At 43.3% G+C, this 27,869-nt stretch overlaps 1 protein-coding gene across 1 annotated transcript in view; it reads left to right on the forward strand.

Annotated features, from left to right (window-relative positions):
- LOC126471015 (tachykinin-like peptides receptor 86C) overlaps window positions 1-27,869 on the forward strand; it is a 130,662-nt gene that overhangs the window by 102,346 nt on the left and 447 nt on the right. The gene's annotated exons all lie outside the window — the stretch shown is intronic.

Consider the following 27,869-nt stretch of genomic DNA (forward strand, 5'->3'; position numbering starts at 1 on the left):
ACTGATGACCACAGAAGTTAAGTCCCATAGTGCTCAGAGCCATTTGAACTATTTTTGTCCACGACTCTTCACAAAACATGAGGTTCGACAGCTTGTTTGCTCTTTAAAGCAGGATGGACAGTGATCTGTGGCGTATTTGCCGAAAGAGCACATATCCGGTACACGCACAAGTGTTTCGGAGCGCAGCGTTCAGCGTACATTGTTAAACATAGAATGGAAAGAGGTATACTACAAATTACTGTGAGAGACTGAACAACAAAGACGTATATCTAGGTACAGGCTGGAATGGAAGACATATTTACGAACGTAATCGAAACGAAACAGAGGCGTCTGGGGTATTTAAAGAGACTAATGGATGGCAGGTAACCAAAATAGTTCTTTTCTGGAGTCCCACTAAATAGAAAAGACCTAGAAAATGACATAATGAAAGGTGTGCAGATAACGTTAGGAGATACGCAGGAGCAGCAGGAATGCATACACTTGAGAACGTAAAGCATGGAAAAGTCTAGAAGTCAGTAAGTTCAGCTGTGGATGCCAAGTAGCTTATGACAACGATGATGACGACGACGACAATGATGATGATGATGATGATCATGATCATGAGAGTAATGTTTACGTGTAATGATACTGTAGCGGCCCAGATTAGTCAAGGCTACTACAGGTCAGAGAGCTGAGTGGTGGCGAGGGAGTGGTCGAGTGCTATGCCTGCAGGAGTCAGTAACACATTGACGTCTGGAATGACACTTTATTGTGTGGATGAATACAAAGAATAATATATCTGCTCTGTAGCGTCGTGAAACGTGTGGACCTCAGTGCGCACTGAGGAGAACCACTGATGCACCTCGTTAGTGAATCGAGATGCTGCTCCGCAGATCAGTGAGTGGCCACCGGCGAGGTGTGCGGGCTGCCGCGAGGAGATGAGTAGGCGTTGTCCATTAGGTCGCGTCCTACGACAGAAGCGACCGACAGCGCGACAGCTTCAGACGGCGAACCACCACCGCAGGTATGGTTACGGAAGTGGCCTACGTGGGCGACGTCTGTGGCGCTGCCTGTCCTCTGCTACAACTAGCGGTGTTTGAATTCAAACGTGTTTGAATCTCATCGCTGCAGCCCTCGCGACAGTGAGAGCGATAGCAAGTTTTCTCCTCAAAGCAGTGGAGCGGACGCACAGGCAGCTATGAAATACTTATCATCCGATTTTAAGAAAACTATTTGGCGAAAAAAATTCATTCTTCCGCACCCTACAGCTTGATATATTCGCTCTATAAAGGTCTGAATTAATTTTCGTTATTCGTCATAGTTACTGTGCTGCACGAAACTGAGTACATGGCTGCACGAAATTTTTAAGAGTCTGCTGAGATAAAATCACTTTGTGTAGACTTTCCGTTTAGTTCATTTTAGGCCATACATTATTGCGTATGCAGTGCTACGAATATATTTAAATCGTATTTAAGGTTGTGAGCGGAATGAAATCTCTATTCATTCTTGAGATACTGGTTGTTATATCAGCGGACGGGTCACTCGGCACGACCGTATCGTTTCCTGCGGTTCAGGAATCAAGCGGTGGTAAAAATCGTCGTATCTCATGAACGGTTTTATTTATCGAAACGACGTCTTTTGGAAATGACAACACGCAGAAAGGACTATAAATGCTTCCTTCGAATCACGCACCTAAGTTACGATTTTCGAGAACAGGAGAAGTTAGGAAAGCAAATGGGGTGTCAGTAAGATAGTGCTTTCTGGATAAAACTTGAAAATATAAAATGAAAGAAATCGTTCAAATGTTTTGTGGAATGATTAGCAGAGAAACATTGTACGTGCCTTTGAATGTTTCTCGAAATCATGAGCAGAAAATGAGATGTATCGAATGTTTCCTTAATATTTTTTATTTCATACTTTTAGACAAATCATTTTACAAAACGTTTGACTTTCTTTTCAAAAATGTTGTATGCTTTACTTTTACAGATTACATAGAGTAATTGAAACGTTTGGCCTTAACACTGACTGCTGATGAATTACGTTCGCAACATCAAATATCAGTAAAATTTCATGGCTGTCCATTGTATTTTATTAGAAATTTAATATGTGCGATGTACTGGGGTAGATGTGTGTGCGTTTAAAGATCACGTATTTTGGAAAGAACTTAAAAATATACTCAGCGATGCAGTGTAAACAATGTACACAAAACTTAGTATACATAATTGTAGATGAGTCAGTTAAAATATAAGAAGTAGGAGGGTTCGAACTGAGGTTCCTTTCTCAGCCGCAATGTCTTACCGGGAACACTCCTATTTTTTTTGTTTTAATTAAAGACGCAATCAGCGGTGGTCATATATATAATTGTTTTTAACTGGATCCTACTACCGCCACCAAAAGCTTCCGAGTCATCTTCGCATAATGAATGGAGAGGGGACTTCCTCTAAACCATTTCCATAGAAGATCAATCAGTTACCGGTACACCACAGCTAACTCCCGGATGACATGTTCATTCTTTTATATTTAAGATAGTCAGTCATTCTTCCGCATTTATCGGCTGTTAAAAGTTCTTGATCATGTAAAAAACATTCGTCTTTAATTTATTTATGAGATAGTCGTATGCTCCTCTGCTCATTCACGCGTATTCGAAGAATTTATCTGATGATCTTCGTAGTTTATGATATAAATTATGAAATTCTCTGTGAAGATACCTCCTCTTGTAAATTTCATGTACAGAATTCCCCTTTTCACTTTATTGTCTTATGTAAAGCTAATTTTGTAGCCTTACTCTCCAGCTGCAGTATTCTACAATTTAGGGGCGCCGTTTTATAGAAACAGCTGGTAGGCTCTAAGTAGGCATCTTGTAGTGGGAGATGGTCGCTCACACGCAGGACACCCGAGCTTTTCACTCGATGCTGCTACTTGTTGCTGGTGTCGCGTATCCAAACGTCGCTCGCTGTCCGACGCTTCTGACGCTTACGTAGGACACGGCCTCACTGTACGTTTTAACAACTAGGGGCAGCTCCACATCTCAGTGTTCTCGTAGATGGTCCGCCGAGTGCTTCGGTCAATGTAGTCATCCAGGTGGTCCAGGACGATGGTCGTCTTGTAGGACAGGTCCCGATCTCCCACCAGACTGCTGCAGTTGTTCACGGGATGGCCATTGGGCTGCACGAACGCACCACGCTTGGTCGCTGTGGGGACGACAGCTTGCAGATCATCCATGAACGACCCTCAGTACGAGGAAGGCTGTCAGCACCTCCGTCTTCTCCTCATCCGTAATATCCAAGTGGGTTGCAACTGCAGACCACGACCGTTGCTTGCATCAGGATGGCTGTGGCTCGGTGTCAAACTTAGCAAGCAGGTGGGAAGCAGACCATTGCTGATCAGCTTGTTTTGGTTTCACTGAAACTCAGTAGACTGTCATTCCCTTACTTGGCAGTGACACGTCATGCAAAAGTTACTTTCGACCTTTAGTTTTGCATTAAATCCCGAAAAAGTCGGCAGTTTTTTTTAAGTGCAGGCTGTGTAAATTGCATGAAGTAGTAAACGAAACTAATACGTAGTTCAGTGTTTCTCCAATTGGCACTCAAATACTTAAGTAGTAAACGAAACTAATAGGTAGTTCAGTGTTTCTCCAATTGGCACTCAAATACTTATTGTTTATTGAGGTCCCTCTTACAGGGTGATAATTATTGAACTATATGAAATAAAATCGTCATAACTTTTGAGCGGTTTGCCTTGGGACGTTCAAACTGCACGGTTGGAAATGGGACACGATGGGAGTTAGTATGGCTTGATTTAGTGACAAAGCCCTCTTTCATTTGAATGGGTTCGTCAGTAACAAAAACTGGCGCATTTGGGGGACTGAGAATCAGCAATTCGCGATCGAGAAGTCTATTCACCCTCAACAGGTGACAGTGTGGTGTGCAATGCCCCGTCTCGGCATAATCGGTGCGATATTCCTTGATGGCACGGTGAATACAGAACGATACGTGACGGTTTTGGAAGGTGATTTTATCCTCATTATCCAAAAGACACTGATTTCGACAAGATGTGGTTCATGCAAGACGGAGCTCGACCCCATCGAAGCAAGAGAGCGTTCGATGTTCTGGAGAAGCACATCGGGGACCGCATTCTGGCTCTGGGGTACACAGAGGTCACTCGCATGGGCCTCGATTGGCCGCCATATTCCCAGGATCTGAACACATGCGACTCCTTTTTGTGGGACTAAATTAAAGACAAGGCGTACAGTAACAACGCCAAAACCATTGCTGAGGTGAAAACAGTCGTTCTGGATGTCATCAACAGCATCGATGTTCCGACACACCTGTGAGTCATGCAGAATTTCGTTATTCGTCTGCCCCACATCATCACCAATGATGGCAAGCATATCGAACATATCATAACCTAAACCTCAACATTTGTAGTGACGTTTACATGTTGAATAAAGTGTCTGCACGCCGTAGTTTGTAACGAATTTACATTTTTTTCATATAGTTCAATAATTGTCATCCTGTACATACTAGCGTCATAGAATAACTTATCCTCTTTCTGATATAATAGTACATAGGTATATAGTTATGCTCAGGCACCTCAGCAACACATAGTAAAATAATTGAGAACAATAAATATGGTATCAGACAAAGAAAATTACCACTTTTGGCATTTTGTTGCATAGCATTACGTCTGACGTTTAGCATAACGGAAATGGAGCGTAAACTTAAATCCGATGTGCTGTCTCGCTACCGTGCTCTGCCCGAAAACCCGCTGTTCATTCCTTTTCGAGGAACGCGACCGCAGAGGCGTGACGGCTGTTATGCGGAAGCTATAATGAAGACCTGTGGTCGTTATTCCAGTTCATCGGCCGCGTGCCGCTGTCGTATCGCGTGTCTGACGGCGTACATGGCACCTATCTTTCTGTTATTTATGAACTCCGGCTGCAGCTTACATCAAGTTCGGGAGGCGCGGAAAGGGACTGCGAAGGAAGAGAATCGACGGATGGAAGACGAGGCACAAATGGAGATATCTAGAGTAGGCATTCCAGATTTAGTTTTTCTGAGGTTTCCCTAAATGGCTTAAGGAAAATGCTGGAAGGTTTCCTTTGAAAAGGATACGACCGATTTTCTTCCACAATGCAAGCTTCTGCTTCTGACTTCGTTATCATCGAGCTGTTAATCTTCCATCAGTAAGAAATAGAGGTGTATTCAGAGTACTGCTAGCCTGCTAGCCATGGAGCGGACTGTAGTGATACACACTACCTACCTGCTAATGAGGTAGGAAAGATGTTTCATCGAAACGAAAATAAAGTGCTTGGTGTTGTGTGAAGAAACAGTTAATAAATTCGAATCTGACTGGAGTGGTATGGTTTGGTGTGGTGGATGTTCTATGTTTGTTCTGATTGTAAATTATAATCTTTCGCCGAACTGTATTGGTTAGCTATTCGGTGACCGAATTCCAACGAACTTAAGAAGATAAAACGTTTATTTGACACAACGAACGGTCTTCAAACCACGGTCACTAAAATAATAAAACTTATAAAAGGTTACATTACCAGTTTCGACGCACTGAGTCGTCATTTTCAAATGTAATCACAAACCTGGAAAACTGTATTAATAATTGCAATAAAAAATGTCTATCAATTAAAACAAAATTAAAACATTACAAGACGGTGGTTCAACCAGAGGTTACATACGGAAGTGAAACTCTTTTTAAAGTCACCCAGAAAAACAGAATTGACAAAATTTTAAAAGTAGAGAGAAGAATTGCTAGAACATGCATAAATAAGAAATATCAAAAAGCTGGGCAATGGAGGATAGTTCCAAATGAAGTGGTATACAGAGAACTGGAGCCCATCACTGATACTATACGAAAGAAAAGGATCTCTTTTTGTGGTCACATTCTGAGGACACCAGAAACCAGATTATCAAGGAAAATTATTGAGAAACTCTGGAATTTGAAACAACAAGGAGGATGGCTTAAGGAAATAAGAGAGGATATGGAAGAACTGGAAATAACTCTGGATGATTTGCAGAACAAAACGCCAAATTTAAAGAAGTTGAGGGACACAGAAATAAGATTTAAACCAAAAATTGACAAACGACATACAATGAAAAGGGTATTTACAGATGAGGAACGACGAAAAGCATCGGAACGAATGAAGAGATACTGGGCGACTCGGAAGGGGAAAATACCAAAGAAGAGGACCAGAAATGATTGACTGAAGTGGTCCAATGAGGCCGTAAAAGCAGAAGAAGAAGAAGAAGAATTGCAACCACACTTTTTTCAAGTATTACGAAAAATACAGTAAAACCGGCAAACTGAAGCAAAGGCAGCAGAAACGGGTCACAAGACGTCATGACGATTTCTGATTGAACAGTCATTTTACACATGGAAGGTAATATGTACTCTTGCATTATGTCCTGCAGTGATGCAACGGCTATTTTGCAAACAAAGGCTCACACTTCGTAATCTTATAACGTGCAACGAGCCCAAAACTAGAACACAGCACGCAATCGCATTGTGTTCTGCTAATGAAATCTTACAAAGACGACTCCCACTTAAGGTTAACACAAGACTAATCTCAAAAGTCTTTCTTTGAATGCCACACAATGAAAGAAGCACATCTTTTAACACCGTATTTCCCGGAGTTGTTGCCAAATAAGCTTCCATAAGTCTTCGAATCTAACTGGGGGATGAATAGCCTTCTAAATACATACAATCTTCATAAGGATATTAATGACCGTTTATTGTAATTACAGTGTAAATTAATGTTCAGTTGTATTTTCCACAGCAATTTTACATGAATCATGTAAGTACTAACAGTCTTATAAATTTATGCTCAACACGAGAAAGTCTTGATGCAGCCACGTCCTTCCATTGTATTACATAATGGTTTGGAAGGTGCACTTCTTACGTGACGTTGAACTGGCGGTATGCACAATATATAGCTTTTATGTTCAAACTACTTCTTGCGTGCACGCAGCGTGTTATTTGCCTAAACTTCAGAAGCTCACATTTAAGGTATTAGTTTGCTCTGTTGGAACCATAACCGTTCTCTAACGGATTACCAACAGACGTCCACGTATATTGCTATAACTGACTGTGAGACCACTTATACCTAAATTCTGTGTCCTCCTATTCTCCATGGAAGCCTTTCCGTGGTTAATCATATACAATGTAGTATAAATATACCAAAAATATTGGCATAATCCCCAATGTAAATCCTCTCGCATATTTTGCTTCACGTAAAAAACATAATGTTCTCACTCTGCAGCAGAGTGTGCGCCGAACTGAAACTTCTTGGCAGATTACAACTGTGTGCAGGACTGGGATTCGAACCTGGTTTCGCGGGTAAGCTTAAGTTGTGAGAGGGGGTCGTGAGTCTTGCTTAGATAGCTGATTAGTAGTTAGAGCACTTGCCCGCGAAAGGCAATGTAACGATTACTGTGGAAATTGCTGTAATTTGCGAATAATGAGAATTTAAGTGTTTTTAACAGCTTTCTTAAGCTATCCTCACAAGGGAAACTCATATAGATAGATGCTTAGACCGAGGAGGCCCTAACTCCGAGATCAGTCGTCAATGAAAACATTGCTCCAAGGAATTCACGGTGCTGTCGGCTGTATCTGTTGTAGCATTGTACAGTTGAAACAAGAGTGCTGTAGCAAATCTTGAAGTACAGAATTTATAACTTGTTGTACCACCTCTATGAAGTAACCTTCACAGCTCTGTGTGGCATAAAAGTGTAATGAAGACTCTCTCCCGTGATATAACACATCAAAGACTCATTTTTTGTGCGTGCAGAGGGGACTCGTGTCTTTAGTGTGAATTTTCCGTAGCCCAAACGCGTGAATTTTGGGCATTCGCACATCTATCAACATGGAACCAAGTCTAGTCAGACCAAGAAAGGATAGTCGAGTTCTCACCAATTGGCGCTACAGATTATATTAATCGCAGAGAGAAACGTACGTGTTTTCAAAGTGACTAGACAGAATATGCAATTTTTCTGGGGTTGACACTTTCGATCGAACACTTTCGGCTGCATCTGCCACATTCCTTGACCCTGGAACTTGCAGTACAGCTACTTGATGGTGGATTTACTAGGTGCATTCTTACCATACTCCTCTGTGAAGAAATTCTGAGCCTCTGTGTAACTGGTAAATCTAATCTACCAGTTGCTTATGCTGTTGAGTGTATCCTGTTTCTTCCTCATTTAAACAAGACTCTTCCATTAGGTTGCGTAATGTTCTGAACACACTGGATCTGCTTAGCTCTAGAATTCTCTTTTTCACATCGAATGTTTGCATTTGCATTTGTCTTAAAAGTTGATTTCCTAATAGTGGTCCCTCTACACAATAGACAAGTTAGATGAATAATTCAGCTTTGAAAGTTATTGATTTATCACTAATAAAGAGCAAAACTCATCCATAATAGTAGAAAGAGTAATCAACTACAAAGAACGACAGCTGAAAAAGTAAATTATCTCTGTGTGAGCAATGAATCTGAAAAAGTACTACTGCAATGATTACAACTGAACGCTGTGAAACAAGCCTAATAACATGATTCAGAAAGTTCAGACGAGCGTCATCAGAAACACGTCAAGTGTCATTAGGCGTTAACAATAATGAGGTTGCATCTCAGCACATCGGGCTTGTTGGTAGATAATGCAGGCAGAATACCGTTCCAGCGTTCGCCATAAACCATGTAAGAGGTACAGTTCCGTTCACAAGACGGCGCTGCTAAATATATAGCCGACAAATTATCACAAATCTCTGAAGAACAAAGCACCATTCGTCGTAAGGGTAGGCCTGAAAGATAAAATTTGCGGAGAATATCAACGAATGGATTTAGGATTACTGGATTTAGATATAAACCTACTGAACCCTTTAACAATTATAGGTTGTTTTCTAACTGGAAGCAATAATGAAATTTGTAAGTTTCGATGATCTCAGCAGGAAAAATTAATCCAATTATTTATGTTGTGGTAATGGACATGAGAGGCTTGCTTTGTTACAAGAATCATCCGAAGCATTTGAAATCTTGCTGTTGAGGAAACCATGAGAAACAGAAGATTTTATCAAAAAAATTTTTAAATACAGGTTCTTCCAGATGACATCTTTCGGTGCATCTTATCAAGTGAGTAGCCTAGATGCAAAAGAAGCTAACTGCACGATAAACGAAACTGAGATAATCACGAAAAACTCGCCCTATCCAAAGTAATAAAGTTAAAGACTTCAATTCTTTTCAAAAAATAAATAATCGGCAGCGAGAGCTTCATTTTTGCGTACGCGTTCGTTACAGTGCAGTCAACCTAACTCTGAATAAGAAAAATACCACTTAGAATCGTAACAAACTGAAAAGGAGCATTGAATGTCTAGACTTGTAAGTCTGATAACAGTTCTCGTTTGTCCTGGCACGGCGAGCGCCATGTCTATTGAACTTGGCGGGTTTTGCAAACGTTGGACATTTAGCGGGCTTTGCAACTGAAGACAATGTGCAGTTAGCAGGTTTTACAACCGAACACGATTTTGTACAGACAATTTCAACGGTTTACAGTGGTTTTTTTACCATGGAACCTATTCCATCGTGTCGGCGCTGAAAAAAATGTATACGGTAGTATGTTCAACTCAAAATCGACAAAAAATTCATTTAGCAGCTTTTGCCTCTGGACTACTCAAGTGTTTTCCATGATTTTTCTCCACCTTCACTATTAAAAGCCTAATTTACAAAGGATTTTATTTCGTACACTCATCTACTAATCGGCATCAAACGTTTCTCTAAATTTATTTCTGTGTGGGTAACTATGACCATGAAAACAGTATTCGTTGCTATAGCATTCTATGCGTGTCTCATGGGTATATATGAAGGTTTAATTTCTTTCTCATGAAGAAAATCAGCCTGTTCGCTCTTTTAAAAACACCATAGACTACGTAGACTACGAGTTCGCGTTATGTGTAGCAATCACCGACCGCCTGATGAGTTCTACCGCTGCAGTAGCGCTCCAATAGGACACGAGCTAAAAATAATGATAGTACTAATGAACGTTAGAACCGCGACATTAATTTATGGAACGTTGATGAAAGCCTGATTAAAGTCACTGCACTGCATCGATACTACACCATGACGCAATATTCAGTCTTGCTTTTCAGAATGCCAAGGGCTTTTACTATTTTGAAATTCTGTTAATCAATTCAGCGAGAATCCTACCTATGAAGGACATGACAGTTTCGGACATGGACAGCTACAGGTGTCCTTTGAAGATTTGAGGAAACAACATCATGATTTAAAACAAGCAGCTCTTAAACAAGTTTATTATAGAAATACGCCCCGACATTGAGAGTCAGCGACTTTTTTAAATTAAACTAAACCACAACCGGAAGAGAGCTGAGAGTTAGGAAGGACAAAGGGACGAAATTGCTAATGATGAAGTGGTCAATGTAGTTCACCTCATTACACAACTTTTGTTGCCTTCCTGAAGTAGTTATTTGGGAGGGCACAAGACACTTTGATCTAGGTTAAACGTTACAACCACCTAGATCTTTTTACAACCATGAGGTGAAACCCCACGAGGCTCGAGATAACGCCGGACCGTTCACGGAACAGGCTCATCATCGCACGGAGATTGCATAAAATATGAAAATATTTGTTACTGTTGTCTTCAAGGGTGAGGTCATTGGGGTAGGAAAGTGTTGGATGGACGCTATGAACTGCTAAACTCGAAATTTACCTCACATGCATTGACCTGTCTACATGAAACATCTGTGCGCAATACACTGACTGTCTTCTTAGTGGTGAAATACCTAATAGTGATGATGATACTACCTCAATTTGTAATAACCACTTTGTGGTAGCATGTGTTAACGATCGCCCTGCATGAAGGACTGGATGTCACTAAAATTGTCACAGTACTGTAATAAAAAATACTCCAACTCAACCAAAGAAGACTGCTAACCATGGTTGGTTGATTTCGGGGTGGGGACCAAACAGCGAGGTCATCGGTCCCATTGGATTAAGGAAGGATGGCGGAGAAAGTGGGTTGTGCCCTTTCAAAGGAACCATCCCGGCATTTGCCTGCAGCGATTTTGTGAAATCACGGAAAACCTAAATCAGGATGGCCGAACGCGGGTTCGAACTGTCTTTCTCCCGAATGCTAGTCCAGTATGCTAACTACTGCAGCACCTCGCTCGGTTGCTAGCCTTTGTACTATAAAGTGCACACACCAAGTCCATAAATTGTTCGAGGAGGAAAACTGAGTATTGTATACAAGTCTGTTCTGTAAATAGTTTTCAATTACTTTACTCCCCAAAAACAAAAAATTCAGACGCTTGAGAAAAGGGTTACTGTTACGTAAATGGGTATCTGTAACTGCAAAAAATTCAAAGCATGTCGATTTTCCGTCCTTAATCCTATTGCGCATGTTTAGCTGCTTGCTCACCTCATTTTCAGTCCCTTCCATTCACTTCATATATACACGGACCTCAAAATAGGTGCTGTACGATGCTTATAGTAATCAAACTCTATATTGGCGTTAGTTGTGTTGTACCAAATTGACTTATCCACTACGTACATTACTAACCAGCACGAAGCTTAAACGAAAATTCTTAAAATGGTTCAGATAGCTCTAAGCACTATGGGACTTAACATCTGACGTCATCAGTGCCCTAGACTTAGAACTACTTAAACCTAACTAACTTAAAGACATCACACACATCCATGCCCGAGGAAAGATTCAAACCTACGACCGCAGCAGCAGCGCGGTTCCAGTCGGAAGCGCCTAGAACCGCTCGGCCATAGCGGCTGGCGAAAATTCTTAATTTTGATGTGTATTTTTATAATTATTCTAAGTTTCGTGAGTTTCAAGATATGAAGATTTCAGGTGTTATAACTTTTGAGGTATTTTCTTGGTCTATGTTAATCAGTATCCTGTGTCTATTGGAAACAAGAAAATATTTTCACTCAAAACTGTTTATAACAAAATATGAGTGTAGTAGGCTAGTGTGTCAGCTACAGATGTACACCGTTGGTTATCACTCTTGCACCGTCATGAAGACGGCAAGCAACAAATGTCGAATTGGCATGTAATCTACTTACTATGTGTTCAGATAAGCAACCGCACGAAGTAGGTAGTTGAAATTCCATCTACAGTCTGTATAGAAGGATTACAATCGCATTTGAATGTTGGTTGTTTATGAGAAGATCGTGTTTACCTCGTGTAAGAAAGAGAGATGTTTACCTACAAAGATCGAAATTCGACAACGGCAGTATGGTGGTTACTGAGACTGTGGTTTGTCGTTCGGCGATTTTTGGAAAAATTACGTAAGCATCTGGAGAAACGTCGTCAGCTGTGAAGAAATGGATGGATTTAGTGTCAGGACAAAGAAACCGGCCATAATGGCTTACCACTGCAGAATTTTTTTTGTCTGTACAAACGTCACGGTCACTGAACATGCACTTCTCATCCGAATTTGCACTGCTTGCTTCTTTTATTTACAATAATTAAAGCTCGAATTAAAAAGAATTTTGTGTGGTCATTACAAGCCCGTGAGGTGAGGGAAGATATTGCCTTACAGAAACAATGAGTTCGCAGTCTCTCCTTCGATTTTTCGTCTGATGTAATCTGACAAGTAACCCCGCGGCGGAGACTGAACAAGATGGGTGTCGTGAATGGTCCTGCTGTGCCAACGACCTGCTCTACGAGCCCGGGGTTTTACATGCGGCCAGAGTGTGTTACTCTATGAGGAAGACAAGCCATGCCGCATATTTTCAGTGTCGTCGGATACCCCTGCTAATGCGGAAGATCAGTACTGCCACATACTTCAATGATGTTGACGCTTCCCGTGGGATAGTCCATGCCTGGAAAACTGGGTCGGTATTGAGGGCGCTGTCGGAGTGGTGAAATAATACACTCCTGGAAATTGAAATAAGAACACCGTGAATTCATTGTCCCAGGAAGGGGAAAATTTATTGACACATTCATGGGGTCAGATACATCACATGATCACACTGACAGAACCACAGGCACATAGACACAGGCTACAGAGCATGCACAATGTCGGCACTAGTACAGTGTATATCCACCTTTCGCAGCAATGCAGGCTGCTATTCTCCCATGGAGACGATCGTAGAGATGCTGGATGTAGTCCTGTGGAACGGCTTGCCATGCCATTTCCACCTGGCGCCTCAGTTGGACCAGCGTTCGTGCTGGACGTGCAGACCGCGTGAGACGACGCTTCATCCAGTCCCAAACATGCTCAATGGGGGACAGATCCGGAGATCTTGCTGGCCAGGGTAGTTGACTTACACCTTCTAGAGCACGTTGGGTGGCACGGGATACATGCGGACGTGCATTGTCCTGTTGGAACAGCAAGTCCCTTGCCGGTCTAGGAATGGTAGAACGATGGGTTCGATGACGGTTTCGATGTACCGTGCACTATTCAGTGTCCCCTCGACGATCACCAGTGGTGTACGGCCAGTGTAGGAGATCGCTCCCCACACCATGATGCCGGGTGTTGGCCCTGTGTGCCTCGGTCGTATGCAGTCCTGATTGTGGCGCTCACCTGCACGGCGCCAAACACGCATACGACCATCATTGGCACCAAGGCAGAAGCGACTCCATCGCTGAAGACGACACGTCTCCATTCGTCCCTCCATTCACGCCTGTCGCGACACCACTGGAGGCGGGCTGCACGATGTTGGGGCGTGAGCGGAAGAAGGCCTAATGGTGTGCGGGACCGTAGCCCAGCTTCATGGAGACGGTTGCGAATGGTCCTCGCCGATACCCCAGGAGCAACAGTGTCCCTAATTTGCTGGGAAGTGGCGGTGCGGTCTCCTACGGCACTGCGTAGGATCCTACGGTCTTGGCGTGCATCCGTGCGTCGCTGCGGTCCGGTCCCAGGTCGACGGGCACGTGCACCTTCCGCCGACCACTGGCGACAACATCGATGTACTGTGGAGACCTCACGCCACACGTGTTGAGCAATTCGGCGGTACGTCCACCCGGCCTCCCGCATGGCCACTATACGCCCTCGCTCAAAGTCCGTCAACTGCACATACGGTTCACGTCCACGCTGTCGCGGCATGCTATCAGTGTTAAAGACTGCGATGGAGCTCCGTATGCCACGGCAAACTGGCTGACACTGACGGCGGCGGTGCACAAATGCTGCGCAGCTAGCGCCATTCGACGGCCAACACCGCGGTTCCTGGTGTGTCCGCTGTGCCGTGCGTGTGATCATTGCTTGTACAGCCCTCTCGCAGTGTCCGGAGCAAGTGTGGTGGGTCTGACACACCGGTGTCAATGTCTTCTTTTTTCCATTTCCAGGAGTGTACATCTTCTACTTGTGGCTAATGCCCTGCAGACGGTGCTAGGCACAGGGTTTTGTCCTGTGCTGATAAATCTCCTCCCCCCTAAGCAAAATCCGGCCCTCCAGCTTCTTGCTTGAGAAACTGACTGCAACATAAGCACTAATATATTACAATTGTTTTGCATCCACAGTATTCTACTCAAATGTGGAGCAAAAACTTTTGCATAACCATCACCTTTTGGTGCCCCTTTCTTATGCTCAAGTTCTGTCTCACAGAGATGGGGTATTTTAAGCCCTTATTTTGCACTTCTTACTTCAATTCTTTCTTTTTAGTCAATGAGTATCTGTGTCGTTTCACCTCATGGGAGAGAGTGGCTATCAGGGCTGCTTCCTAGCACAGCGATCTTATTTACGTTTATCTACTTCATGTATCGTATTCTACCTATTCTCTGGTATCTCAATCGGCGATCAGAAAGCCCGCCGGAAGGCATGGAACACAACAACGGCCACTAGAAGCACTGCTACATCTGCGTGCACTAATATCGCTTCCGCAGAGCTCGCCATGCACACTTGCTGGCCACGCACACTTGCTGACCAAGTAGTTTACACGACCACACTATAAAGCTTGCTGAGCGGTGGTTCCTGTCTTAAGTTGTGTATTCGCTGCACCCTCGTATCGTTCTCATTATACGCCGTTCTTTGGTACCAGATTACACTACGTCTTAATTTTTCACTCTAGGATTCCGCTTTTTGGTGGCCTATATATTTTTCAACCCTTGTGCGGCGACACATCTACTTGTTGGGGATGATAACATGAAACGTATTCGCAGTTGTGAATATGGACAACCGTCAGCTGTATAATGGAATGGAAACAATGAAAATTTGTGCCAGACGTGGAATCGAACACGGATTTCCAGCTTATCACGAGCACAGCTGTTGGTGAGATCCAAATTTCCGTATATCGTCAACCACTTGTCTACAACTTGCACTCGTACATTCATGATGTATATTCCCGTACAGGAGAGGCATTTTAGTTGAAAGATGCTTGCCCACTGGCAGCGGATAAATACGATATTGCAATGTCTGTGTTATTGAGAAGTAGGGTGCAATATTCCTTCGGACATGCATGCTGCAGTCGCCGCCGTGTCTCTGCCTTCAGGCATGAGAGCCATGGTGCACAGCTATTACGCCTGTGCTCAGCATCAGGCCGCTCCACCCCAATCTTTCACCACAGGCCATCTGTTGTTACCCCTGGGACCATATTTATTTTGACTTTGTGGGCCTCTTTTGGCCCCTATGTAGCTTATTGCGTGGACGCTTACTCTAACTGCTCATATGTGGCCAGCATGGTGTGCGCTACAACAGACGCCAAAATTAATGCACTCGTTCAGATTCTCGCCATCGAAGGAGCTTCCCTGCACCATCGTGTTGGAGAGTGGACCGTAATTCACGGCGACGTCTTTGGAGCACTTCTGCTCTTCAAATGGCATCAAACACTTATTTATTCCGCCATTTCATCTCTCCTCCAAGGACGAAGCATATGGTGTAGAATTTTAAACAAGAAATGTTAAAGTAGTGTGACACAAAACTGCTACATCTGTACTACCTGAGGTTCCCAAGCACATACAGAACCACCCCTGTCCATGATGGTAGCCCAACGGAGATCCACCATGGATAGTAGCTGCATACTCTCCTCCATCTTATAGCCTTACAGACCCACTAACCACGGACATGGTATACTGTATGCTAAGCATTGGGCACAGCAGTGTGGGCACACTTGTACAGGGCAAAAGACGCGTGGACGCTGGCTACGGTGGTTTCCACCCATGAGCGGCACCTTACGATAGTCACTCCCAGGGTTTTGGGGCTGCATCATTACAGCCAACTCCATCCACGACTGTTGACTGCACCACTGTTGGTGCCCCCATCGGACCTGGAAAGTCCGCCTTTGCTGACCCGAACACTACACATGTACAACTTGCACCCCAGAACACAGCTGGCGTATCCCAAGGACTCAGAAACTTCGGCCACCGTCGCTCACATCGTCGCATCCCATAATGTTGCTGGAGGCTGCTAGCTCCTCCCACCAGCTGGCGGATTGAAATGCTGGGACACCAACTGTGTCAGCAGTTCCAATTCTCAAGTACTGTCCACGACACTTCTGGGTCTGAGAGCCCATTTCAGGTGGGAGCGGTCTGGTATCCTGGACAATAAATTTGAAAGCCTGTCAGAGGACGTGGAGCTCTATGATGGCTGCTAGACCGCACTGCCACGTCTGCGAGCGCTGGTACCACCTCTGCACCACTGGCCGCGCCGCGCGATGCCTTAGAAAGACCATGCAGCCCCATCCCCCCCCCCCCCCCCCCCCGCCCTTGCTAGCCAATTAGTGCCCGCGACAGGACTATGAAGTTAGTCGTGCACTGGTTTTGTCTTATTTGTGTATTCGGTACGCTCTCATATCGTTCTTATTACACACCGTTGTTTTGGAGTCAGAGCCCACTACGTCTTACTTTGGACCTGTTATTCTGCAAGCTGTCTCCGTTGTCTGTTTCCTCTTGTTGTTGTCCTGTTCATAGAAGGCAAACCGATGTTGACAACCTGCGGCCGATCGCTCCAACCAAGAGAGTTCTTTGGTCTTTCCTAACTTTCTGTCGAATCCCGGTCACCAAACGTTCACTTTATAATTTACAACGTACAGTAACTCTACCCAACGACAGGTAGAATACATGTGCTATGAGCGATGCTCTCCATTAACTTATGGGGAACAAAACTGATATACGTGAACTGAAATGTATGTACACTTTCTATAGGTGGCATGCATGAACTTTGGAGATTGTACTATGTACAAATGTACCGTACTTACATTTTATATATTAGTAGTTAGGAAAAAATTGTTCTCAACAATAAGAAATCTGTGGTAACCTTGCATTACTTCGGTCTCTGAGCCATCGTGGCTGCAGAATCTGTTCTAACTTTCGTAACCAAATAGCGTTTCCTATTTTTATTAACTCTTTACTAATTCCTCACATTCCAAGAGATTTCTCCACTGACCCCACTTCAGAAGGTCTCCAGTACCAGTGACCCAATTACATGCTCTATATCAACTCCGCCTGTGCTGTCTTTAATCCTATAATTCTCGCAGTTAGACGCGCTGTACCAGCTCCACCAGCGCTGTCCAATAATTCCATAATTGTCGGTTTTCGCTGGCTACAGCTCCACCTGTGCCGTATAAAAAAATCCCCCGTTCTTCGCTTGGTCGTCTGTTGTTGGTGAATATATCACTATCATGAACATTGCTTCTAGTGGGACTAGGAGCAGTTTAAATGATGAAGTCACCCATGACGAACTTTTACATCCGTGTGACACCTCAGTGCTGTCCTTTTTTCTATGAGAGAATCCCATTTGATGGGAAGACAGCAAAATCTAACCAAACAATGCTGTTTCGTCTCCTCATTCTTGTTCTAACTCATTGGCGCTGTACCATTGCTTAAAATTACCTTGCCAAACACAGTACTACCTACTGACTACATCCTGGTGGACACGTTAACCAAGAGTACATATTATGTTGTTGTTGTGGTTTTCAGTCCTGAGACTGGTTTGATGCAGCTCTCCATACTACTCTATCCTGTGCAAGCTGCTTCATCTCCCAGTACGTACTGCAGCCTACATCCTTCTGAATCTGCTTAGTGTATTCATCTATTGGTCTCTTTTGAAGTGGGGTCAGTGGAGAAATCACTTGGAATGTGAGGAATTAGTAAAGAGTTGATTTTTACCCTCCACGCTACCCTCCAATACTTAATTGGTGATCCCTTGATGCCTCAGAACACGTCCTACCAACCGATCCCTTCCTCTAGTCAAGTTTTGCCACAAACTCCTCATCTCCCCAATTCTATTCAATACCTCCTCATTAGTTATGTGATCTACCCATCTAATCTTCAGCATTCTTCTGTAGCACCACATTTCGAAACCTTATATTCTCTTCTTCTCCAAACTATTTATCGTCCGTGTTTCACTTCTATACATGGCTACACTCCATAAAAATACTTTCAGAAACGACTTCCTGACACTTAAATCTATACTTGATGTTAACAAATTTCTCTTCTTCAGAAACGCTTTCCTTGCCATTGCCAGTCTACATTTTATATCCTCTCTACTTCGGCCATTATCAATTATTTTGCTCCCCAAATAGTACAACTCCTTTACTACTTTAATTGTCTCATTTCCTAATCTAATTCCCTCAGCATCACCCCAGTTAACTCGACTACATTCCATTATCCTCGTTTTGCTTTTGTTAATGTTGATCTTATATACTCCTTTCAAGACACTGTCCATTCCGTTCAACTGCTCTTCCAAGTCCTTTGCTGTCTCTGACAGAATTACAATGTCATCGGAGAACCTTAAAGTTTTTATTTCTTCTCCATGGGTTTTAATATCTACTCCGAATTTTTCTTTGTTTCCTTTACTGCTTGCTCAATATACAGATTGAATAACATCGGAGAGAGGCTGCGACCCTATCTCACTCCATTCCCAACCACTGCTTCCCTTTCATGCCCCTCGACTCTTATAACTGCCGTCTGGTTCTTGTACAAATTGTAAATAGCCTTTCGCTCCCTGTATTTTACCCCTGCCACCTTCAGAATTTGAAAGAGAGTATTCCACTCAGCATTGTCAAAAGCTTTCTCTAAGTTTACAATTGCTAGAAACGCAGGTTTGCCTTTCCTTAATCTATCTTCTAAGATAAGTCGTAGGGTCAGTATAGCCTCACGTGTTCCAATATTTCTATGGAATCCAAACTGATCTTCCCCGAGGTCGGCTTCTAACAGTTTTTCCATTCGTCTGTAAAGAATTCGTGTTAGTATTTTGCAGCCATGACTTATTAAACTGACAGTTCGGTAATTTTCCCATCTGTCAACACTTTCTTTCTTTGGGATTGGAATTATTATATTTTTCTTGAAGTCTGAGGGTATTTCGCCTGTCTCATACATCTTGCTCACCAGATGGTAGAGTTTTGTCAGGACTGGCTCTTCCAAGGCTGTCAGTAGTTCTAATGGAATGTTGCCTATTCCAGGGGTCTTGGTTCAAACGGCTCTGAGCACTATGGGGCTCAACTGCTGAGGTCATTAGTCCCCTAGAACTTAGAACTAGTTAAACCTAACTAACCTAAGGACATCACACACATCCATTCCCGAGGCAGGATTCGAACCTGCGACCGTAGCGGTCTCGCGGGTCCAGACTGCAGCGCCTAGAATCGCACGGCCACTTCGGCCGGCCCAGGGGTCTTGTTTCGACTTATTCTAATATACATGAAATATACTTATTACCTCTAACCTCAAATCCTACGTGATATGTACCCTTAATTATTGATATATGTGGTACGCGTATCATCCTTTTTCATCCTAGAACCTTCATTCTACTCTATAAAATTACTATTCAATGAAAAACCCAATGGCTATTCTGATGCATTACATAGTTTTCAGAGAACACAAGTTTATCTCAGCTGAGCCAGCTGCACTCTCGACATTGACTGGCAAAGTGCCCTTTTCAGTGGCATAACCACCACACTGTGGTGTGTGACTCAGTGCACAGAGTGGCGTACCCAGGTAAAATGTACCGAGTGCATGCTACAGGCGTTAACGATTCAACCCTTGGCCTTTTATTGAATACTACAACACTATAATCCTGATATTCTAGGAAAATTCTGGGAAAGGTACATCCCAAGGATGTGCGGAATCCCACAAGTAGTTTTAAACTGAAGTGCAAGCTGCTGCTCACAGATGTGGGTGATGTCCACGCTGATTCTTTGCTACTTTGGTCCGTCTACGCCATCTCGCTTCTGACACCAGAACGTGGTCGGTCGGGGGTGCAATGACCGCTTCTGGGTGGTGGGAGCGTATTCGTGTTTGTCAGCAGGCGTTCAACTCCCACCTGAGGTAGCCTGGGTTTGTTTGCTGGTGATGAAGACGGGGGTTCATAGTGGATGGCTGCAGCAAAACAGTCGTTGAACGTAACAATTCTTTCTTATTTCATTAGACTCGAACACCTACATGTGAGCGCACTCGTCCTGGACACAACATATGATGCCCCCACGTCGGTGCAACAAGCATGGCGGTAGTCCTTGCAGCTGATGCACGCTGCTGGAAGGCAGTGTGCTTACATGGTTCACTGGATCCTGAAGTGGTGCCGGCTGGTCATAGCACTCAGCATTGGCTATCAGCAGGCGGCAGTCTATCGACCCCTTACTGCGTGGTGGGCACGTATCCAAATGACGCGATAGACAGTGATGTTGCCGAGGGTACGAACTCTGGACCGTTGGCTGTGGCGTTGCCGCGCGGGGCTGACGAGTGTTCTAGGCATCTTGTCACGGTCCGCACGGCTTCCCCCGTAGGAGAGTCGAATCCTCCCTCGGGCATGGGTGTGTGTGTCGTCCTTAGCGTAAGTTAGTTTACGTTAGATTAAGTAGTGTGTAAGCTTAGGGACCGGTGACCTCAGCAGTTTGGTCCCATAAGACCTTACCACAAATTTCCAAATTTTCCAATTTTGCTGTGGCGTTGCGCCAGGCGGCGTGGGATCCCAGCGGTACAGAGTTGGATAGACCTCCGTTTGTGCCTCGGACCATTTAGACACCAGCAGAGTGTAGGGGGCCTGATGACGAGGAGATCAGACCGCTTTCGTTGCTTCGCAACCAGGCTGCGACGACGGTAACTGCGTCAGCAACCCGTCGTCAGCCCCGCAGTGGTGACTGATTACAAGGTGTGTCGTGTATGACCCTGCCGTGACGATGACCTGCTCTACTAGCTGGGGGATTTATACACTATTAGAGTGGTCTTGTCATTGCTAATGACTAGCACTGCTGCAAATTTTCAGTATCATGAAGCTCTCGTTCTAATATGGAAAACCAATATTGCCGCGTTCTTCAGGCACTCTCACACCTCCTGGAGAACGGTTAGCGTCCGGAAAACTAAATCGGTATTGAAGACGCTGTCTGTATGGTGTAATACTGCATCCCCTATTTGCGGCTAACGTCCTGGAGACGGCGTTGGGCTCTGGCTTTGGTCTGCACAGTTACAATTTTGAGGTGTGCGAGATATTCGGGTTATCAAATTATTTTTGAGTTTGATAACGGAGGGAAGATATTGACTGTCGAGGCAAATTTCAAAGGGATATTCACTTGGACATAAAGAAACCAGAAAGTAGAGAGATACGTCTGACTTCAAAGAGATTCGGAACCAAGCCCATTTGGCAACTATGTAAGTATCAGTACCCTCCATAGTGGAAATTGTTTTCCCGTGGCGGATACTAAGGAGTCAAAGCTTTAAATGTTCACTGGGTAAAGAGAATCATAGAAAAGTGGAGAAACATAAAATCGTGGAGCTACAACTAATGTCCTAATGAGACTTAAGATAACTATAGTAACGAAAAGGAAAAAAGAAACATGAGGGTAACGATTTGCGGGTAGTCACGACATTTGTATTTCCACGTTAGTGATATTCCAGTCAACAGAAAAATGTATTTTCAGATTCTGCAGTAGTGAATGTGTGCTCTCGAGTTCCATCTCATTTTGTCCTTCAGCATGTTTCCACATTATGAAACATTTTTCAATTAAAATACACGAGCGTTCCTTTTAGATTGATCAGTGAATATGCTTTACTAGTATTGTCGGTTAAACAATAAGCATTGCTTAGTAGAACTTTAATTTTAAGTAACAAATAAGAATTTTTGAGTATTGTGTGTGTGTGTGTGTATTTGATTGGTTGGTGAGTGTTCACTGTAATAATGGCGTGTAAATTCCACAGTTTTAAAGAAAGGGGATTTAATAATACAGACGAAGTGGAGAAGACAGTACGTTAGTACTTCTGAAAACACCGGTAACCTTTAATACTCGCCAGAAATCATATTGCAGACTTCTATGTTGTGTTCTAGTTAAGCAATTGCGAATCCAAGAACAGAGGTCAGTGAACATAATTTACTAGTGTAACGAGGTTTTGAGCGTAACTAACTATTTATGCAGAAAATATTCTGGAAATTCAATTACATATCCAAAAAAAGGAGACCAACATAAAATTTCTATCCTAGTAGTTAGGGCTCCTTGATAACTCTGGCGGTATGTGAGACTAGCAGTCCAGCTAATTACTTATCATAACGATAAAGAGCTCCCTGTCGAGGCCGTGATGGTCACGGGATATCTACCGGTCACCTTCCCATCCTCTGCATTGCGGCGTCATGCGGATGCTGTGTAGAGACTTTCCAGACGGTAGAGACGTTACTACTCGGTCAAGTAGCTCTTCAAATGGCATCACGAGGCTGAGTGCACCTCACGCCAGTCCTTCCACCAAGGAAAAGTCCTTGGCAGCACCAGGGGTGGAACCCGGTTCCTCCTACTGGCAGCCATCTACGCTGACCTGTCAGCTACGAAGGCGAGTATAATTACTTGTTGACGACTGATAATCCTGGCTAGCTCTTCCCCACAAACACATCCTTACTAGCACATTGTTGACGTATGAGATACAGTGGCTGCTCAGCAGTGGAAAGGCAACTAGCCTGAATGAGATACATGTCAGTTTATACAGAGATTATGTATAGGAAACTACTCTCCTTCTAGCAGTGCGTCATTGGAGGAACGAAGGATAGCCATTGTTTGGAAAAAACGAAGCTCATTATCTGTCGTCGGACAGGTGCTCATAATGATAGACTTACATTCCTGATGTCAGTATGTTGTAGGTTTATGGAATATGTTGGTTCTGGACAACGAATATCTACCCTATGAAAAACAACATGGATTTCAAAAACAGGCATCTTGCGAAATTCAGCTCACTCTCTTCGTCTGTGAAATTCAGAGCAGCGTAAACATTACAGAGTCGTTTAGTAAATGCGTGGGAGTTACGGAGATTCTAAGCAAAACCCAGTAGCAGTCGCTACAATAGAGGCGTTGCGGATCAAGAATAGGTTTTATGCTAAATTCCGAGCGCGTATCTTCCAAAAAAAGTCGGGCTACATATTGCTTCCTCCTACATACATTTCGCGAAATGACCAGTACAAGAAAACCAGAGAAATAAAATCTCGTACGGAGGTCTATCTACATGAATTTCTCTCATATTCGATTCGAGAACAGAAGGGGGAGGGGAAAATTACAGTGGTACCAGAAATGTCCTCCACCTCACATCGTAAAGTTACTTGCACATTATAGTTGTAGACAGTCCCTATCTACACCACCGTCAATTACGCTATGTATGTTAGCATCTCGCACTTCAGCAATCATTATGAAACAGGTAGTTTTGGTGACGGGACGACCCACCTGCAAGTTTAAGGTGATGATGCAGATAAGTAAATAATGTCACTATGGTGAAGCCGCAGACGATATGTGACAAACATAGAAGCAGGAAACTTTACGTCTTAGCCAGAAAATGTCTTGTAGCCTCTCGGGATCACACTAGATGGAATACTGGTTAGTGCACTAGATCCTAAACTAGTGGTTCGGTATGGTGATATTGTTCCCAAAGGCACTTTATGTTACATAAAGCAACATCGCGCCACCAGACCTCCGAAGACAGAATGCCCTCCTCAAAGAATGCCAAAACTTACTTAAAATCCGCGAGCTTCCAACGCACTCTGACGTTCCTGCACTCCGAATGAACCGATTAAAATCTAGGCAGCCATCTGTCCTACTGGCAGAATCGCTACAGGCAGCTACTTTCAGTATCAACAAAAAGTGGACAGAAATGTGGAACACTATTGCCCATGAGGAACATCAGACCCTCCAAAGACCAGCCGGTATGGAACTAACGCAACGTACCTGGAAGACAATTAATCGGATCCACACAGGTCACGGCATCTGTGTTGAAAACCTCTACCGATGGGCAAGGGCTTCATTTTCTCAATGTGACTGTGGAAATGAACAGCAGGCGATCGATCACATTGTAACAAGCTGTAGCAGAAGAGCATACCATGGGAACTTGGAAGATTTCTTTGAAGTGACAGAGGCAGCCCTTGAATGGATCGACAAATTAGATATTAATTTATAGACTTATTTTTTAAATTATAAATTATGAAATAAATATATTTTTTAAAATTTTGTAAAACTATGTAATCCACAATTGCTAGTCGCTGTTCATATGTAACGCCATACGCTAAATAAATAAATATGCTACATAAAATTTTTTAACTCGAAGTCACTTATACCTGCTTGTGTGACAGCGTTTCTGATTCATCACTGCTGTATTGTACTCTGTTGCAGAATACACATTAGCAACGAGATTTGAATAGGATTCAGCGGACTACGCTACATATGCGTAAAACAGATTATAGCAGTTCCAACATGGTGACTACGACTAACACAAATATTGAGCGACTGTTGAGAGTCGAAGTTCGCTCTTTTTATTACGGAATCAATTACATACAATACTTCACTCTCGTTTGGACGAGATCAGATCTCATATACACAATTTGACTAGTACCCCTGTCAACCAAATTTCTAATCCTGTTGATAGACACTTCCATGAAATTCTTCAGAGTCCATTCGCGAAACGATGAAGTAGTGGACGAGAAGCTGTCGTCAGAGACTGGCTGAAGACTGTTATCCGCCAGCGCTCGTTTTAATTGGAAGGCTAGGAGTCGGCTCCAGAAGCAGACCTGCTGATTGACTCTCCAGTCGACTCTCCTTGCTGTGAAGGGCACACAAATAACTGGCGAGCGCAAGGATACGAGCAACACTCTTTTCCCGTCCGTGTGACAGGGATGCAAAGTAGAGCGACAAAGGTGTTGTTCGCTATAGGCCAGACGGAAACTACGGTTTTGATAGTACGCCCTCTCGCCGCTTAACGACCGCTGAGCTGGCGACTCAAATGACACAAACTACAGCACGTAGCCTCTGTGTCCCGCCGGATGCAGCAGTCACTCACCAGTGTATCTATAGCTATCAACAATTTTAAGAGAGAGAAGGATGTGGTATAGAATAATGAGAACTGAATTTTTCGGAATCTACATTCGCAGGGTCTTCGACATTTTGTAATAAAGATATGATATATTCTATATGTACGTTAATATTTAAAGTTTGAGAAGAAGATTAATTGTGAACACGAATATCAGAAGGGGAAGGTGTTCGTGTATCGAAACTTCATCGCCGTATTATCTCTTTTTCAATCTGGTGCAACAAACACAATGTGTCACAAGTAACTAAAAGTCGAGTGTCGATTGAAGAACCACATGGTGTGCTATGCATTGTAACACTTACTGGGTGTGTATTTGGCTCTTGTCTGGCTAAATTATTGTCCTGTAGAATCTTGGGACGTGCAGGAAGTTATAGCATGTAATATATGTGTTGCAGTCACAAGATATCTAATCAGCACCTGCAGTACCATATGTCATAGTTGAAGTTGCAACATTTGATGAATGTTTGTATGTGTGTTGAAGGTACAGAGCGATAGTGTGGTCCATGTAGCTTGTGCATGTATTGTAGGTACAGTCGTGGAGAAAACGAGCGAGACCCCTAGCCTTTTCGTTATGCTGATCCGCACAGCTTTAAAGTCTGCTACACAGCATAACAGGCAAGGCGACGGAGTGCTACCAACATACTATGCACAGGCGTGAAATTGAAAAACTATCCGAAATTTGTCAGACTGTTTTTAATCATGTGCAAGACTATATTAATGCTGATTAGTGTGTTAAACACAACACCTAAATATAAGATATAAATGAAAGAAGAAACGCTAATTAGTACGAAATGTACTAATAAAAATGAATTTCAGCTTATCGAGATAACATAACTGTTTTAGTAAGACAAAGTAACCCAGATCACTACGAATTAGCAAAATATTATGCGCATCCGGCCGCGAAATGGACTGTGTCAACGTTCAGACCAGTCATACTGAATTACCGTTGCTGACCTTCCATGAAAGTGCACAAATTTAGCAGTGCGTGAAGATTCATAACGAAATTCAGTTAAAAATCATTCAGTGCCACACTTAAGTCAATTCAATTACTGACAGAAGCGGAAAAACGTAGGCAGTAACAAGTATGAAATTCTACAAGGATTTCATATCGACATCCACAGGGCGCCGGTACACAGTATATATAGCGCTAAAACGTATTGGGGACGCGAGAATTTCTTAAAATTCCTTTACTGATAGTCTATTTGCCTCCATCGAGATTAGAACCGAAAACAAACCAGACCTCCCTTGCAGTAGCAAACACCTTTCACTACGCTAGCAGACAACCCAGGCAAACAGCCCTCTATTATTACCCCAGACATGAATAAGCCGGCAATTTCGCAATGAAAATGGCAAAATGATCTACAGTTTCTGTTGCATAGAGCTTTCTGGGCTCAAAAACATGTATTGTCTGGCTTTATGTCAACGCTTATGTGACAATCATTCGGGATGTTTATCGAAATAACAAAAAACTGTTATTAGCGAGTAAATGTAGTAGGATAATTCTGCACCACCCCAGGAAATAAACGACGACGTAGCTGCCAAACGTATTCTACAATGTTTAGAATTCTCCTTTAGAGCCGAAGTGTTCCTTAAGGTAGCTAGCAATGGGAAAGCTTGCACATCTAAAACGCGGTGTGATTAATAGTGGGATCTGAATTACCACGTGTATAGGCAAATGGATTTTATTTGCGTTCCTGTAAACGTGATTTTGATCGAAAGCATAGCTACGATTAATATGCTGATGTATCGACTGCAACTGGAACATTTCGAATAAAGAGTAGGGGAAATTATTATGCGGCCCTGATCTTCAGTAATTGTGGTAGCTATTTTCGTTGTTAGGATTTCGTCACGTAAATCGGTAAAAATGGAACCTTACTAGTCTCACTTTCTTGACCGTCTATTTTTCTACCCAAGCCTTAAAATCCGTTTACTTCGAGTACTGGTGGACATAATAAGCGGAAATGTATCGCACTTCCTGCTGTATACGGTCCCCTGGTGGTGTAAAAAAGTGAGCTATGTCAACGCAATCTAAAGATACGGCCGTTTATGTAAAGAAAATTTACGCGAAAGGTCAAAAAATCGCTCTAAGAACTATGCCACCAAACTGCTTAGGTCATCTGTCCCCTGGACCTAGAACTACTTCAACCTACCTAACCTAACACACATCCATGCCCGGGGAAGGATTCGAGCTGTCGGCGCAAGCAGCCGCGCGGTCCGCGATATGACGACGTTGAGAGCACGGCTAACCCGCGCCGGCAAGCTGTTAATATCATCTGGTGTTGCTAAAAAGTTATTCACTTCTGGTGAATGATTTTCTGCGCAGTCAATTTAAGAAAGAATAACTAAAATATATTTGATGTTACGGAAGAGGAAGGACGCCTAATTCATTTCCCCTTGACTTTATTCATGGTGTTAGATTCGCAATCTGAGCATACGTACTATCCATAATCACACTTTAGCTCCAAGTCATAGTCACAGACATGCGAATACAACACATTGGCTTATACTTGAGGTATTTCGTTTCCCACGAAGAGGTGGCAGACGATGCTGTGGCGTCTTCGAAGCGCGAGTTTGTCCTGTGCTAGCTATCTCAGCACATCAGCTGAGCGAACTTGCATAGTATGTTGGTAGCACTTCGTCACCTTGCCTGTTATGCTGTGTGGGAGA

This window comes from Schistocerca serialis, chromosome 3 (assembly GCF_023864345.2).
Source record: "Schistocerca serialis cubense isolate TAMUIC-IGC-003099 chromosome 3, iqSchSeri2.2, whole genome shotgun sequence".
Lineage (NCBI taxonomy): Eukaryota > Metazoa > Arthropoda > Insecta > Orthoptera > Acrididae > Schistocerca > Schistocerca serialis.